Source organism: Lissotriton vulgaris, chromosome 10 (assembly GCF_964263255.1).
Source record: "Lissotriton vulgaris chromosome 10, aLisVul1.2, whole genome shotgun sequence".
NCBI lineage: Eukaryota > Metazoa > Chordata > Amphibia > Caudata > Salamandridae > Lissotriton > Lissotriton vulgaris.
In genome coordinates this window covers 140,690,409-140,704,415 of record NC_141698.1, presented here as the reverse complement: position 1 = coordinate 140,704,415, position 14,007 = coordinate 140,690,409, and positions in this window count along the sequence as shown.

Genomic DNA, 14,007 nt, shown 5'->3' with positions numbered 1-14,007 from the left:
TCCACTTAAGACTAAAATGTAACCCCCCCAGCCATTACCCCAGACTTGCCATCTGGAACCTATCCATAAACAATGGGCAATCTAACCCTAGGGAAATTGTAGACTTATGAACACTTCAGATATTGATTGAATTGGAAACAGTAGCCTTGATAGCCCTGCAGATCTAGTCAGTCAGTATCTACCTATAGTTGCAGGATTCCATCTATTATATCTCCCTTGTAAACCCCATGATAAGGGTTAGGGGCATTGATATTACCAGAAGCAGAGAAGACCATCTGACACTACAGGACGAAACCACTGGCTCCATTTTGAGGACTCCAAAAATGATAACGACAGATAGTCTAAATATGCTATCATGGAATGTAGCGGGAATCACATCCAAACTACAAGACACTGGGAGGAGTACGTTTGTTGATTTGCATCATATTATACTTCTTCAAGATACATGGGCAATTAACTTAACCTCCCGACCATGCTTTCTAAACTTCAGTGAAAATGCAATTCCCTCCCCCAGCCGGCCTCCCCTCAGGTGGGCTGCTAATTTGGTTACATTTGGACTTGTTCCCCATAGTAAGCAGTTCCAACCAACTCCACGGACATACTAGCTATTAAAATAAAAATCTCAACCTAACAGGCCCAAGATGCATAGCCTTGGTGAATATCTACAGGTCTGTTCCTCCAAACATTTAATCGTTAACAGTGGATAAGTTATATGTCCTTAAGGGGCATTTTAATCAAAAAGCCCCAATGATTGTAGTGGATGACATCAATACTCGAATACCACCAAATGTTGGGTGTAACCCCCCGGAAATTAACAATGCGATAGATATAAGAACTCCCTTGACTCCTCCGTTCGATTATAAGAAAAGAATAAAAATAACCAAAGTGGGCGCCCAAATCATAGACCTAATACTAGACCATGGTATGAGAGTTGCTAATGGGAATACAAAATCTGATTGCCCCCACTTCTTACCTTTAATAGAGGCTTGAGCACTTCAGGAATAGACTACATACTAGAGGACAGTGACCTATGGCCAGATTTGCACAACATGAAGGTGGTTCCCAGACCAGACCGTGATCACCAGGCACTAAGCGCAACCATCTTCATGATTGCGTTCACCAATGTAAAATTAGAACCCGTAGTGACCATGCTCCCAATAGTTTCAACAAGTAACCTAAGGAATATCAAATGGCCAGCCATGGTGACGGATATCAAGAGCATGACACATTTATACAACTTCTTCATGTACAAATTCTCTCAGGTAGACCTCACAAACTTAGGCAGTAATTTTGTCTCTATCCATTGCAAACTTATCGTTTGGGACAAAGCGGAAAAGTGGTACCCTCCAAAAGAAAACCCCTGTTGGTATACAAAGTCCTTCCATCTGGAAATATCCTTCCTGCTAAGTGCTATTGAAAAGGGACTAAGACTCAAAATCACAGAGACAAAAAATAGGTATAAAACCACGTTATAAAAAGACAAAAGGGAGTGGGAAGAGGATCATTAGTTGCTAATGGCCGAAGCTCTAGAAAAAGGAGACCACACGACTTTTTGGAAATTGATATCTATTAATTCTTCTAATGGCAATCATCTAGAATTTGCTATAAAACCTGAAACATGGTTCTCACGCTTTAGTGGTCTGTACAAGGGCAATCGGAAACAATCAGAAACAAAACAAACTAGCAAGTCCCCCTTCAGGGTTTAATAGCAACGATGCAGGAAATGTAACCCATGCAAAGAGCAGTGGACTCACAACAGAAGTTCATCTCTGTTTTACCTTAGCTGAAACTCATCTAGCAGTAAAACAAATGAAAAAAGAAAAGGCGCCAGGAATGGATGGTATACCGGGTTACCTCTTTTTGCCCAAACCAGACTTCTGGGTTCCTTATTTGAATGCTGTATCTAACAGCATCCTAAAAGGTAATTCTATATCCCCTAAATGGCAGGAGCGATTATCATACCCATTTACAAAAAGGGAGTGAGAACAAACCCCACCAACTATAGAGCCATTAGGCTGCTGGATAACACACAGAAAACTTTCTGTAGGCAGGTGTTATTCAAACTTAATGATTGGATAGACCAAAACAATATCTTAGAAGAGGCGCAAGCAGGGTTTAGACCAAAGGTCAGCACACTGAACCAGGTCCTCCAGGTCCTCCGCTTCAAGGTGACAACTTTGAAACATGTCACCAAGAAGCGTGGCCATCTATATGTCGCTTTCATCGATCTGAGAGCGGCCTCTGACCTGGTCCCAAGGGAAACCCTGTGGGATATTTTGGATGGGTATAGCAACCCCCAGATCTGTTAAGGCTACTGAAAGTCCTACATGCAACTACATACGCAACGGTCAGGTGGAAAACTGTAGGGGACTTTGACGGATAGGATTGAGATCAAGCAAGGGGTAAGACACGAGTACGTCATTGCACCCACCCTTTTTAGCCTATACATTAATGGAGCAGTAAGCAGATTGATGGACTGTAAACACGAGGCCCCCAAAATAGCAGATGTGTCTACTCCTATTTTGATGTTTGCAGACAACACACTGCTAATCTCAAGACCACCAGTGGGGTTGCAAGCAGAACCACATGCCTTTGTCTCCTTCTGTGAGGAAAGAGGTCTAGAACTCCACTGAGTCTAAAGTTATGACCATTAATTCTCACAGAACGTATAGAGAAAATGTGTCCATAGAGGGGGGTCCCCTTTGAGAAAGTCTTGTACTTCGATTACCTGTGAGTCAGGTTAAGTGACAGCCAGACTTGGGGCCCTCAGATAGAAAAAAGTAAAGCTACCCTGCAAAAGAAAACCTCAGCTATAGGGAGAAAATACAGGGCTGCCTCGGGAGGTGCTCTGCCACTGGTTATTACTGGATATTGAGCATCAGCTGTAGCATCTGCAATTGATGGAACTGAGATCTGGGGTTACGCCTCAGCAGAGACTCTGAAAAAGATCGGAAATAGGTTCATAAGGGGCCTATTTAAACTTCCCCCAAGTTCCGCTATTACCCCATTTAGACTTGACCTAGCCCTTAATCCAATACACCTAACGTCTCTAGTCAAACTTTTGTTATACTGGATTAGACTTTGGTCCACCAAATTAATTAGTAACTTATAGGAACTGTGTAAAGGAACTGTGTAAAAGAGCTTTTGGCTCTTGCCAGGGACCAGAGTACACCCTGGCTGAAGGTTGTAAAAGACATATCATACAGAATAGGTATTGTTAATTAATGGACCACCCCAGAGCTGATCATTAAAAGTAATGCACAGGAAGTAGAAAATCGGCTCTGGGAGGCAACTTTGCTGCAAACATGGAAAGTACATCAGGATAACAGTCTAACTGGCCAGTTCCTCAACCACAATTGTTTACCCAGCCTCGAGCCTTATATGGACTAAATGCACACTATGGTTTCAAATGTTTATATGTGCAATTTAGGTGTGGTATATTGCCTTTGAGAATGCGCACCGTGAAATCGGATAAGGCACCCTTAAAATCCAAGTTTTGCCCAAATTGCCCTAATATTGTGGAATCGGTAGAGTACTTAATGCTTCTCTGTCCCCAATACAGAAATGCATGTAAGAAATGGTGGTAGCAATGCCTTTGAGAATGCGCACCGTGAAATCGGATAAGGCACCCTTAAAATCCAAGTTTTGCCCAAATTGCCCTAATATTGTGGAATCGGTAGAGTACTTAATGCTTCTCTGTCCCCAATACAGAAATGCATGTAAGAAATGGTGGATAGCGGCACTCAAATCTATGGAAGTGAGACACTGTAGGGAAGTAGTAAGGCTTCTCAAGAGCGACACCAGGTAAATATTAGCCTTGGCAGTCTTGCGCTACTTGCTCTGTACCTGGAACCAGAGAAAGAAGGCTTTAGATAATTTTCCATCTATGATAGCCAGTCTGTATAAAAAGTCCCAGAAGGCCCATTTAGTGTCTTACTTTTTGCCCTCTTTTTATACTATTATTATAGATCTTGGGGATTATGCTATTCCTATGCTTCGTCTATGAATGTTCTTACTTACATATGAATTTTTACCTCTATGATGGATACAGGCGTAATAGGATAATTCAGTTTGTCTTAGGAAAAGTATATATTACATATAGCAGTGGCAAGAATTGTATTATTTAATAATCCTTACTTTTAATTTATTGCTGTTTGTTAATCTACTGTGAAAAGGAAGCCTGCATGATGCTTTTATTGATATCCAATCTTATGTTTTATGTTTGTAGCTTTTTATGGCTGTCAGCCGAAATAAAAGATTTGATTGATTGAAAACTCAATTTACTCCCAAACTTTGCTGTTGCTAAGCAGATACTACAAAACCAGTTTTTAAAAGTTAATAGATAGTTTTGAGATATGGTTGCTTAAACATGGCAAACTAATATGTGTTAACCAAATGTAATAAAAAGATTTCACTCTCTTTATCTAGACAGATTCAAGTGGTTAACATCATGTTCCCACTTTGGGGTAAAGTTCTTTGGTTTTCTTCCATGTGCTATTTGGACATGTTATAAGCCACCCTTCTTCTATGATGCAGGGCAGCTTTTTAAAACCCTTAGTGGCATATGTATCAAACGATTTTTCATTCGCAAACGCTGCGATTCGCAAAAATACAGCGTTTGCGAATGAAAAATCGCTAAATGCGATGTATGACCTGTTTTCTCATCGCAAAATTAAGGAATCGCAAAATTTGCGATTCCTTAATTTAGGGTAAGCATTTAAGGAATCGCAAATTGCGATTCCTTAAATGCTATGTATCAAGCACCCAAGTTGTGCGATTTCTCATTAAAAAATCGCAAATTACCACCAACTTCAAGTTGGTGGTAATTTGCGATTTCTTTCACAAATGCACTTTTTTGCATTTGTAAAGGTGCCATGTGGCGCACACACATGCCCTTAGCGGAACATGTGTGCGCCATATGCGCACACATGTTCATTTCAGGGGTGCATCGGGGTGTCCTTATGACACCCTTGCACCCGTGAAATTATTCTCAATTTGCGATTCTCAAATTGCGAATCGCAAATTGAGAATGACTTCACATTCATTCCTATGGGCCTCCTGGCCCATAGAAATGAATAGGAAAGTATTCCTTAATAGTGATTTCGCAATTTGCGAATCACAATTAAGGAAAACTAAGAAATCGCCATAAAAAATTGTGCTTTTCTACATACATCCCTTTTTGCAATTCTCAAATAGCGATTCTCAAAACATCGCTATTTGAGAATCGCAAATGGGGATTTTCATACATATGCCCCCAAGTACGGAATTCCCTTATCGGTGGTATGTGGCATTAACCCACACACCCAACAATTGGTAGTGTTCACCACCAACTGATGCTGATGAAGAAGCTGAACGAAGGAATTATTCATGAATTCCGCACGTCTGACCTGCTCGTGTTGCGGTAAGATGTGAAAAGAATGAGGAGAGACAGTGGAGGTAAGTTTAGGTTCAGAAGAGGGGGTAGGTGAGGCAGTAGGCAACAGTGACTGTATCATGTAATACACCCCACCCACCAATAACGAAGAAACAGTTAGGAATAAGAGGAGCACCTGAAACATGAAGCATTTTGTACGTGCAATTCTACGCAATTCGAATCTTTGGGCCTGAGCCTTTTCCAATTCCGACAGCTTCGAGAAAGCCATCCTCTAAAAACCGTCCGCAACGTTCTTGACGCACTTCGTTCTGTGTAGCAGTAGTCAATCCCCAGGAGCTCCTAGGAATCGACGGTCTTCGACCTAGTGTCAAGACCTACTAACCAGAAGGAAGTACCCTCGCGGCCCTACGGTCCACCCGGATGTAAGGTATTTGTAATCAACAATATACATATATACAAAACCTCCTAGCTGTGGAAGCAAAAACGCATATATGGAAAAAGACTCAAATTTTACAAAATCACAATTATGCAAGTGTGTTCAGATTGGATAGCGATAATGGGGTAACGTGGATGTCAGGGGAGGAAGCAAAGATATTTGTTTATTAGTCTCTGGTATTGGAGCGAAGAAAATATCGGCTTCTCCCAGGACGAGTCTGATCATCAAACAATTGGTCCGATGGTGAAACAGAGTTCTGTTGACCAGTCAATTGTTCAGATCTTGAGTTCTGTGATGACAAATGTTCAACAATATCGTTCTGCTGCACTGAGGTATCTCCGACAGGCTGAGCGTCGCTGAAAGGGACAAAGTTCGGTACGGTCTCAACTTCAGACGAAGCGATGCCCTTCCTTACCCACGAGTCCGCTGGTAAAGGTATAGGTACCTTTTTGGTATGGGTGGCGTGCACCCAATGCTTACGCCCTTCCAAACGAACAGCAGTCCTCGTGGCAAGGAGCACCTGGTAGGGTCCGGTGAAACGAGGCTCAAGATTGCGCTTTCGGCCAAAATTCCTCGTCACCACCCAGTCTCCGGGCTGGAGCTGGTGGCCTGGACCCTCCGTCTGCGTTGGCAGTGCTTCAAAAACCTGTTGGTGAATTAACCTCAGTTTAGCAGTCAGATCATGAAGATAATCGATCAACATTGGGTACTCAAGATCAGAAAACACACTAGGTCTAGGGACCCCCCAAACATTGGCAGGGCGGCCGAACACAATCTCATAGGGACTGAGCCCTACTCGTGAGTGTACAGTCGCCCTGGTTGACAGAAGAGCTAAGGGCAAAGCGTCAGGCCACGAGAGACCAGTCGTAGCCTGAATCTTCGCTAGTTTCAATTTAAGGGTGCCATTATATCCTTCAACCAAACCTGCTGACTGGGGATGATTGGCACTGTGGAATTTCTGTGTAATTCCAAGGCCCTTGCACACATTCTTCATTACACTCCCCACGAACTCACTTCCGTTATCAGACCATACAATTCGTGGCATTCCATACCGAGGAAAGTATTCCTTCAGTAGGATTTTTCAGTGGACAGAGCAGTGTTGTCCTTAAGAGGGTAGGCTTCAATCCATCGGGAGAATGCGCAAACCACAACTAAAACGTACTTCAAGTTATTGCATCGCTCCATATGGATGAAGTCTAGCTGAATCACCTCAAAGGGACATGAAGGGGGAGCAAAATGGCCAGGGGGTGTAGGAGTTCCCTTACCAGGATTGTACATCATACATATCATACAATTCTTAACCAATCTCTCAGCACACTTAGTAATACCATCATTCTTCCATACAGGGAACAACAACTTACAAATGCCTTTCACACTAATATGTGCCAAGCCGTGTGCCATCGTTACAACAGCTAGCACATACGCATCCGGCAACATCCACCTCTTATTCTCCGACAAATCAATCCAGCAGCCATTCGCATCCAACTTTCCCGTACTCTCTTTCCACTTCGTCTTTTCAGTCTCGGTGGCCTCATTCTGAATCGCTTTCACACTCTCGATAGTGTCCTCACACATACCCGTTTCTGTAGGCCACCTTACCGAACTCATCACATACATTCTAGTGGTAAGGTTCCTAGCAGTCTCCTTAGCAACTTCATCAGCGAACGCATTGTCACGACCAACATCATCCGTCACCTTACGGTGTGCACTACATTTAACAATCGCCACCTGCTCGGGCAATGTAAGTGCATCCAAAAGATCATTCACAAGCTGTCCATGCTGAATCTTCGTACCATGCGACGTCATAAAGCCTCTCTCTCTCCACAATCGTCCAAAACTGTGAGCAACACCAAACGCATACTGGCTGTCCGTAAACACATTCACCCGTTTCCCTTTCGACAACACACACGCTCTAGTCAAGGCAATCAGCTCTGCCGCCTGAGCAGAATTCTGATTCAATCTCGCAGTCTCCACAACCGTACTCAACGTCACCACAGCATACGCGGTCGTCACATCACCATTCGGCAACTTAAAACACGAACCATCCACATACAAGGTACCATCGGGGTTTTCCAATGGAGTATTTTTCAAATCAACACGACCTTTTGTTTCCTCCTCAGTTCGTAAGTAGCAGTCATGAGGTGTTACCTCGTCTGATTCCATACTGATTGGCAACAAAGTCGCCGGGTTCAGGACATTACAGCGTTTAATTTGAATGTGACTTGCCAAAAGTGTCAGCTCATACCCAGACAACCTTGCACTCGTCAGGTGTTGGGTTTTCGTACGATTCAAGAGAGTGTCAACTGCATGCGGAACCATCACCTTAAGCATATTATCCATGACCAATCCTGCAGATTGTCGGATGGACACTGCAGCTGCCGCTGTTGCTCTCAAACAACTCGGCAATGCTCTAGCTACTGGGTCCAAGGTCGAGGAAAAATATGCACATGGACGCTGCTTACCACCGAATTGTTGCGTCAAGACACTCAACGCACAACCTTCCCTCTCGTGAACGTATAGTGTAAACAGCTTACTGTAGTCAGGGGTACCTAACACAGGGGCCGAACACAACGCGTCACGTAGTTCAGAAAAACTTTTCTGACATTCTTCCGTCCATGGTAAAGGAGTTGGAACATCCTTGCACGTAAGAGCCACCAATGGTTTCGCTAGCAATGAAAAATTCGGAATCCATTGCCTGCAGTATGACGTGATACCTAAAAAGGCACGCACATCTCTCTGAGTTGTTGGCACAGTCATTCGAGCAATCGCTGCAATTCTCTCTGGGGTCAACCTTCTTCCCTCCTTTGACAATAAGTGACCTAGATAGGTTACTTCTTGGCAACAATATTGCAGTTTAGAAGGTGACACCTTGTGATGTAAGTCACAGAGATGCTGCAACAAGGACACCGTAGCAATTTCCGCAGCCACCAATAAGTCGTCGACATATTGGATCAAGGCCGCACCGGCCGGCAACACAAACGCGTCAAGTTGGCTCTTCAAGGCTTGGCTGTAGATCGATGGGCTCTCACAGTAGCCCTGAGGAGCACGTTTAAACCTAAAGCTGCTGCCACCTAGAGAGAAACCGAAAAGGTCCCTACTCTCCTCGGCAATCGGAATGCTGAAGAAAGCATTCTTCAGATCGATCACTGAGAACCAAGATGCAGAGGCTGGAATCAGAGTCAGTAAAGCCGTAATGTCGGGCACCACAGGGAACTGAGGAATCACAATTTTATTCACCTCCCGTAAATCGATAACAAAACGATAAACAGGAGGCTTTGATGGATCAGTGCGTTTCAGAATGGGCAGCACAGGGCTATTGCACACGTTTCCCCGAGTCTCCTCGATAACATCTTTTTCGATCAAATCGTAGATGATCGCTAACAGCGCTCGCTCACCATCAAGGGAGATACGATACTGGGGAATACGTGGCAATCGCACATTAGATTTCAGGTGAACAACATAAGGGGAGATGTCAAGCAGGCCCACGTCATTGGGACCTGTGGCCCACAAAGATGCAGGAAGAGAACTCAATTCCGGTGGAAGCTTGTCGATGGACAAATACATAGGAGAGATTACTCTCTCACCCAATGTAAGCTTTACTCCCGCAGGAGAACAATACAAAGTCGCATACAGACGTTTTAGCAAATCCAGGCCCAAGAGATTTTCACCACAACCAGTAGTCAAAATCAAAGGAGCTTGCAGCTCTCGGGGCCCAATTGTAAGGGGCAAAGGGCGCGAAACCGGATTGCTAACAGGGGCGCCAGAGAATCCAACGGAAACATTTGTTAAGCCAGACAAAGGTGCGCCAGGGAGTTTCGAATGCATGATGGAACTTTTCGCTGCACCAGTGTCCAACAGAAAAGGCTCAACGACGCCCGAGGTGGCAACTGCGACGTAAGGCCCTCTCTGATTAACCGGAACTGATACTACTCCCTCTCCTTGTCTATGGCTGTCCTAGTAATTACCGTCGTCAGTGCCCTGATCGACGTAATAGTCGTCCACATTGTACTGGGCAGATCTGCCTTGCGACGATCCACGCTGATCAAAACAATTATTAGAATCGGAAGAATTATTAGAACGATCATTTTGAGCACCGCGGCCTCTACCACGTGGTGCCTGTTGAGGACCACTACGACCTCCTCTAGATGAACTACCACTATTTCGATCACGCAACACCGGACAATCGAATTTCAAATGACCCTCCCCCCTACAATAGGCACACTGATTGTACCCCAACGTAGATCTCTGCGAAGAGGAGTCATTTCATGATTGCGACCTATTCGACTGAGACTGCGATCGATTCCGCTGTTGCGAATCATTCTGATTCGAACGTGGAGGATACGCTTGTTGCAACAACACTTTTGTTTTGAGCTCTTTCGTCTTTTTATCCGCACAATCATTTTCCTCTTTCTCTCTATTCTCATAATATTGGGCCGTAGCCAATATCTGAGCACAAGTGGAAACAGCCCACGCACTCTCTGAATTCCTTAATTTGTTGCTTAGGTCTGGCAACAAATTCGACACGAATTTGTCCACGAACAATCTCTGACCTCCCTCGGTACCCATATCTTGACCACTATGATCAATGAATGCCTCCTCAAATCTCGTAAAGAAGTCAGAGACACTCTCATCCTTCTTTTGTTTGCAAGCGGACAACTTGTCCCAATTCACCTTCATAGCTGGCATAAGCGTTTTCATAATGTAATGTAATGTAATGTAATTTGACTTATATAGCGCACAAATCACCCGAAAGTCTCAGGGCGCTTGCTTAGGGAACCCGTCCTGGTATTCCCCTGTGAGATACCCCCGGCAGGGTATCCACAAGGTGAAAGCCAGGCATCCCGCCGCGAGGGGCCGTAGTGGAGATTAAGCAAGCTATTGCCCAGAGTCGCAGAGTGTGACCCCGTGAGTTGAGTAGGCACCGGCGCGAGAATTAACGAGTCCGTGGAACATAAGAGTGATTATTCTCTGAGGGAGATTAGCAATCAACTGTTCGGGCTTAGCCCCACCAACTTGCAAGGCATCCGCAGCAAGAAGTGCAGCCCAGTCACCGCCTAATTCTGCCGCATGGTCTTCCTGACGAATCTTTGCCCATACTGGTTGCGGTTCGACATTGCCAAATAGCATATCAATGTCGGCAAGATTCATGATCGTAGCATCCACGAGCTGCGACAATTCTTTATAGTACCCTGCAGGATTTTTGCGAGGGTCAGGCAAGGATTGCCTCACCTGCAAAACTTCTGAACGTTTCCACGGTAGATGTATCCACACTCTCTGAAAGTGCGGCAAGATTGCAGGATTAGCCTGGCATATACACTGGCGGAACCTCGCGCATGGGATACTGACCAGGCGCTGCTGGCGGTTCCTCAATGTCATCTAAAAATAATGCCCGAGGCATTATAACAGGACGAAAAGATAGCAACTGCTCGACAGCACGTCGAACATTGCTACCCACCAATATTCCACTCGCAAACTGAAACTGAAGATTAGTTAGAGCAGCCAATACATCATCAGTCGCATCAACTGATATCTGATCACGTAAGAGCTTGCACATTTCCTCAAACACAAACCTTTGTGTCGGTTCATTGAATTGAGAAAACGTATCAACCACCACACGTGGAGGATTCCTAAGGGGATATCTAATCCAATTTGTCGCCATATTGTATAGCGTGTCACGTTCCCTACCATCAGGAAGCTGACTTCGTCTTTGGGGAGCATCAGAACCTGCAGACTTAAGAATCGGTCCAAGAGAAGTGAAGAAGTTAGCAGCAACAGGGGGAACACGACGTCGAGCAGACGGGGTAGAAGAGTAAAGCAACGGGGTAACAAGAGAAGTATCAGGAACAGAAGGGACAGCAGGAGTAACCAAAACAGTAGAAGCTGCGGGAACAGGAGTATGAGGAAGTACAAGCGGGGGAGCAGTAGGGACGGGAGCAGGTAAGGGAGCAGGAACAGGTGGAGGAACAGGAACAGGTTGGGGAACAGGAACGGGAGCAGGTGGAGGAACAGGAACAGGAGGAACCACAGGAATTGCGGTACCCTGTGCATACGGAGGTGGTGACTTCAAGAGATATGACAACAAGGGGTCCTCTACTACGTCCTCCTTCTTATCCGTACCCGTCGATAAAACGGGGTAACATTTATCGACAGTCATGCGCTGCAATCTATCAAAAACTTCCTTTTCATTTTCCTCCTTATCTCGCTGGAACTGCTCTGCATTCCTTACCGTTGTAACAATCCCTTCTCTCTTATTACGTTTAAGCTGCTTGATTTCTTTCTGCTTGGCTTCTTTACGCCATAACCGAAAGGAATCAAACATGGCCGGCCTTGCTTTTCTTTGGAACAATTTAGCTTCAAGATTATCCAAAATCGGGGCCTCAAAACCACCATGAGGTGGCCAACTAAGAACACCGTCTTTTTTAGTGTACCGAACCCAACACTCATTGAATGCAATTGGACCCAAACCATGTCGACTGTATAACTCGTAAATTGGAGTTCCAACCGGAGGTATCGGACACGAGTCCTCCAGTCGGGAATCCGCACCACAACTCTTAAAGCAACTGAACAAAGTACTACAGCTAGGCATCATGCACACTAACCGAGTTTCACAAACGTCAAGGGTTATGGGATTACAATGTCCCTGCAAAGAGCAAAAACCCTCGGTTTTTGGTGACTGCAGACGTCAAATATCACAACAAAGAACAAAATACCAAGAACCACAAATGCAATGGAACCATGCAACAACTAAGCACCCACAACAAAGGACTCTGGGAGCGACCCACAAATACTTAACTCAAAGATCAGTGGCGTCACCAGGAAGGCCCGTCAATCGTCTCGCTGTACCAAGGTCTACGCCAGGCGCCAAAACAGGTCTACAGTCAGGGCAGCAGTCCGTCGCAGCCGTCAGGAGGCGGGGATCTTCGCGGAAAAGTCGTCGGGCCACTTGTTTCGACAACAGGATCGATGAAGCGGGGTGCACCTTCCCTCGGAGATTTCACACTAAGTTCCTCACGATCGTCGGGCTTTGGACCGGTACCGCTGATGCAGCCCTACGTTGGGCGCCAACTGAAGGACTGGGTTTTTCTAAGACCCAGCGGTGCCAGGGATAACACCTAAAACCTTCGTGGGTAACCTGTTCCGGGGTACAAATGACAGAGACACGGGACACTTCCTTCGGCGTCAAAGATTCGAGGTTTATTACTGCAGGGAACACAGAAGTCACAGGAAGTACAACATGTGCAAGTTCGAGGAGTCTGCTTCAAATTGTATCTGTGGATCGCTCTTCTTATACAGTTTTTGGGCGTAGGATAACATGGTGCACAAAGGATTACAACCTGGTTCCCATCGTAAAGATCATAGGGGGTCGCTTTCATGTATTCAGGGCCCGGAACATAATTACAGTAGCATTTGGCAGTTCCTAACTGTGAAACTACATCTTTCCACCATTAGTACATTCCGTTCAGCAGTAAACGAATCAGGGAAGAGACAGAAACAGGTGCAGGGGAAGACAAGGACAGTGAACAGATCGAAGAGGGTGTAAAAGGGTGGTATCAGGAAACACGAGTTGCAGGCATCAAAGGGGGACGTGCCTAATGAATGCACAACTGAGACAATAGACCGGCACGGCAAGATGAGCCTCGAGCGGGGCGATCTGCCTTACAGTGTCATCCCCCTCATCATAAAGACACCTTCAAAGGAACTCGTGTCTTCCGCAGGAGTTTGGGAATCCCAGGGTCGCGAAGCGGACAGCGTCCGTTCGCTGGCTACTTGAGGGCAAGAAACAAAATGGATGCCGTATCTAAGATGGAACCCGTGGGTTCAGATGAAGAAACCCACGAAACAAACGAACGGTTTAGGCTAGCACAGCGAAAACGCGTACACCCACTAATCTCATCATTTGCGGTTCATAGATACCAGACTCGACCATATTCATGCGAGTCGAAAACACCACTTACAATTGTCACGGAACCTCATGACGGTCTGCTGATTCTGAGCTCCTGCAGACCAGAAGGGTCCAGCAATACAGGAGGTGGGTACCGAAGGTCCCTGATGTTGATATACCTTCTCAGCAAGTTTGAGGCCAGTATCTCTCGTGGGGACTGCATAACCTGAAACCCTGTGCATCGTGTCAATTTGCAAGTGCATATGCTTGTTGACGATTCCCGAGCTTCTGCATTGGAGTCCATGTAGTCCTGAC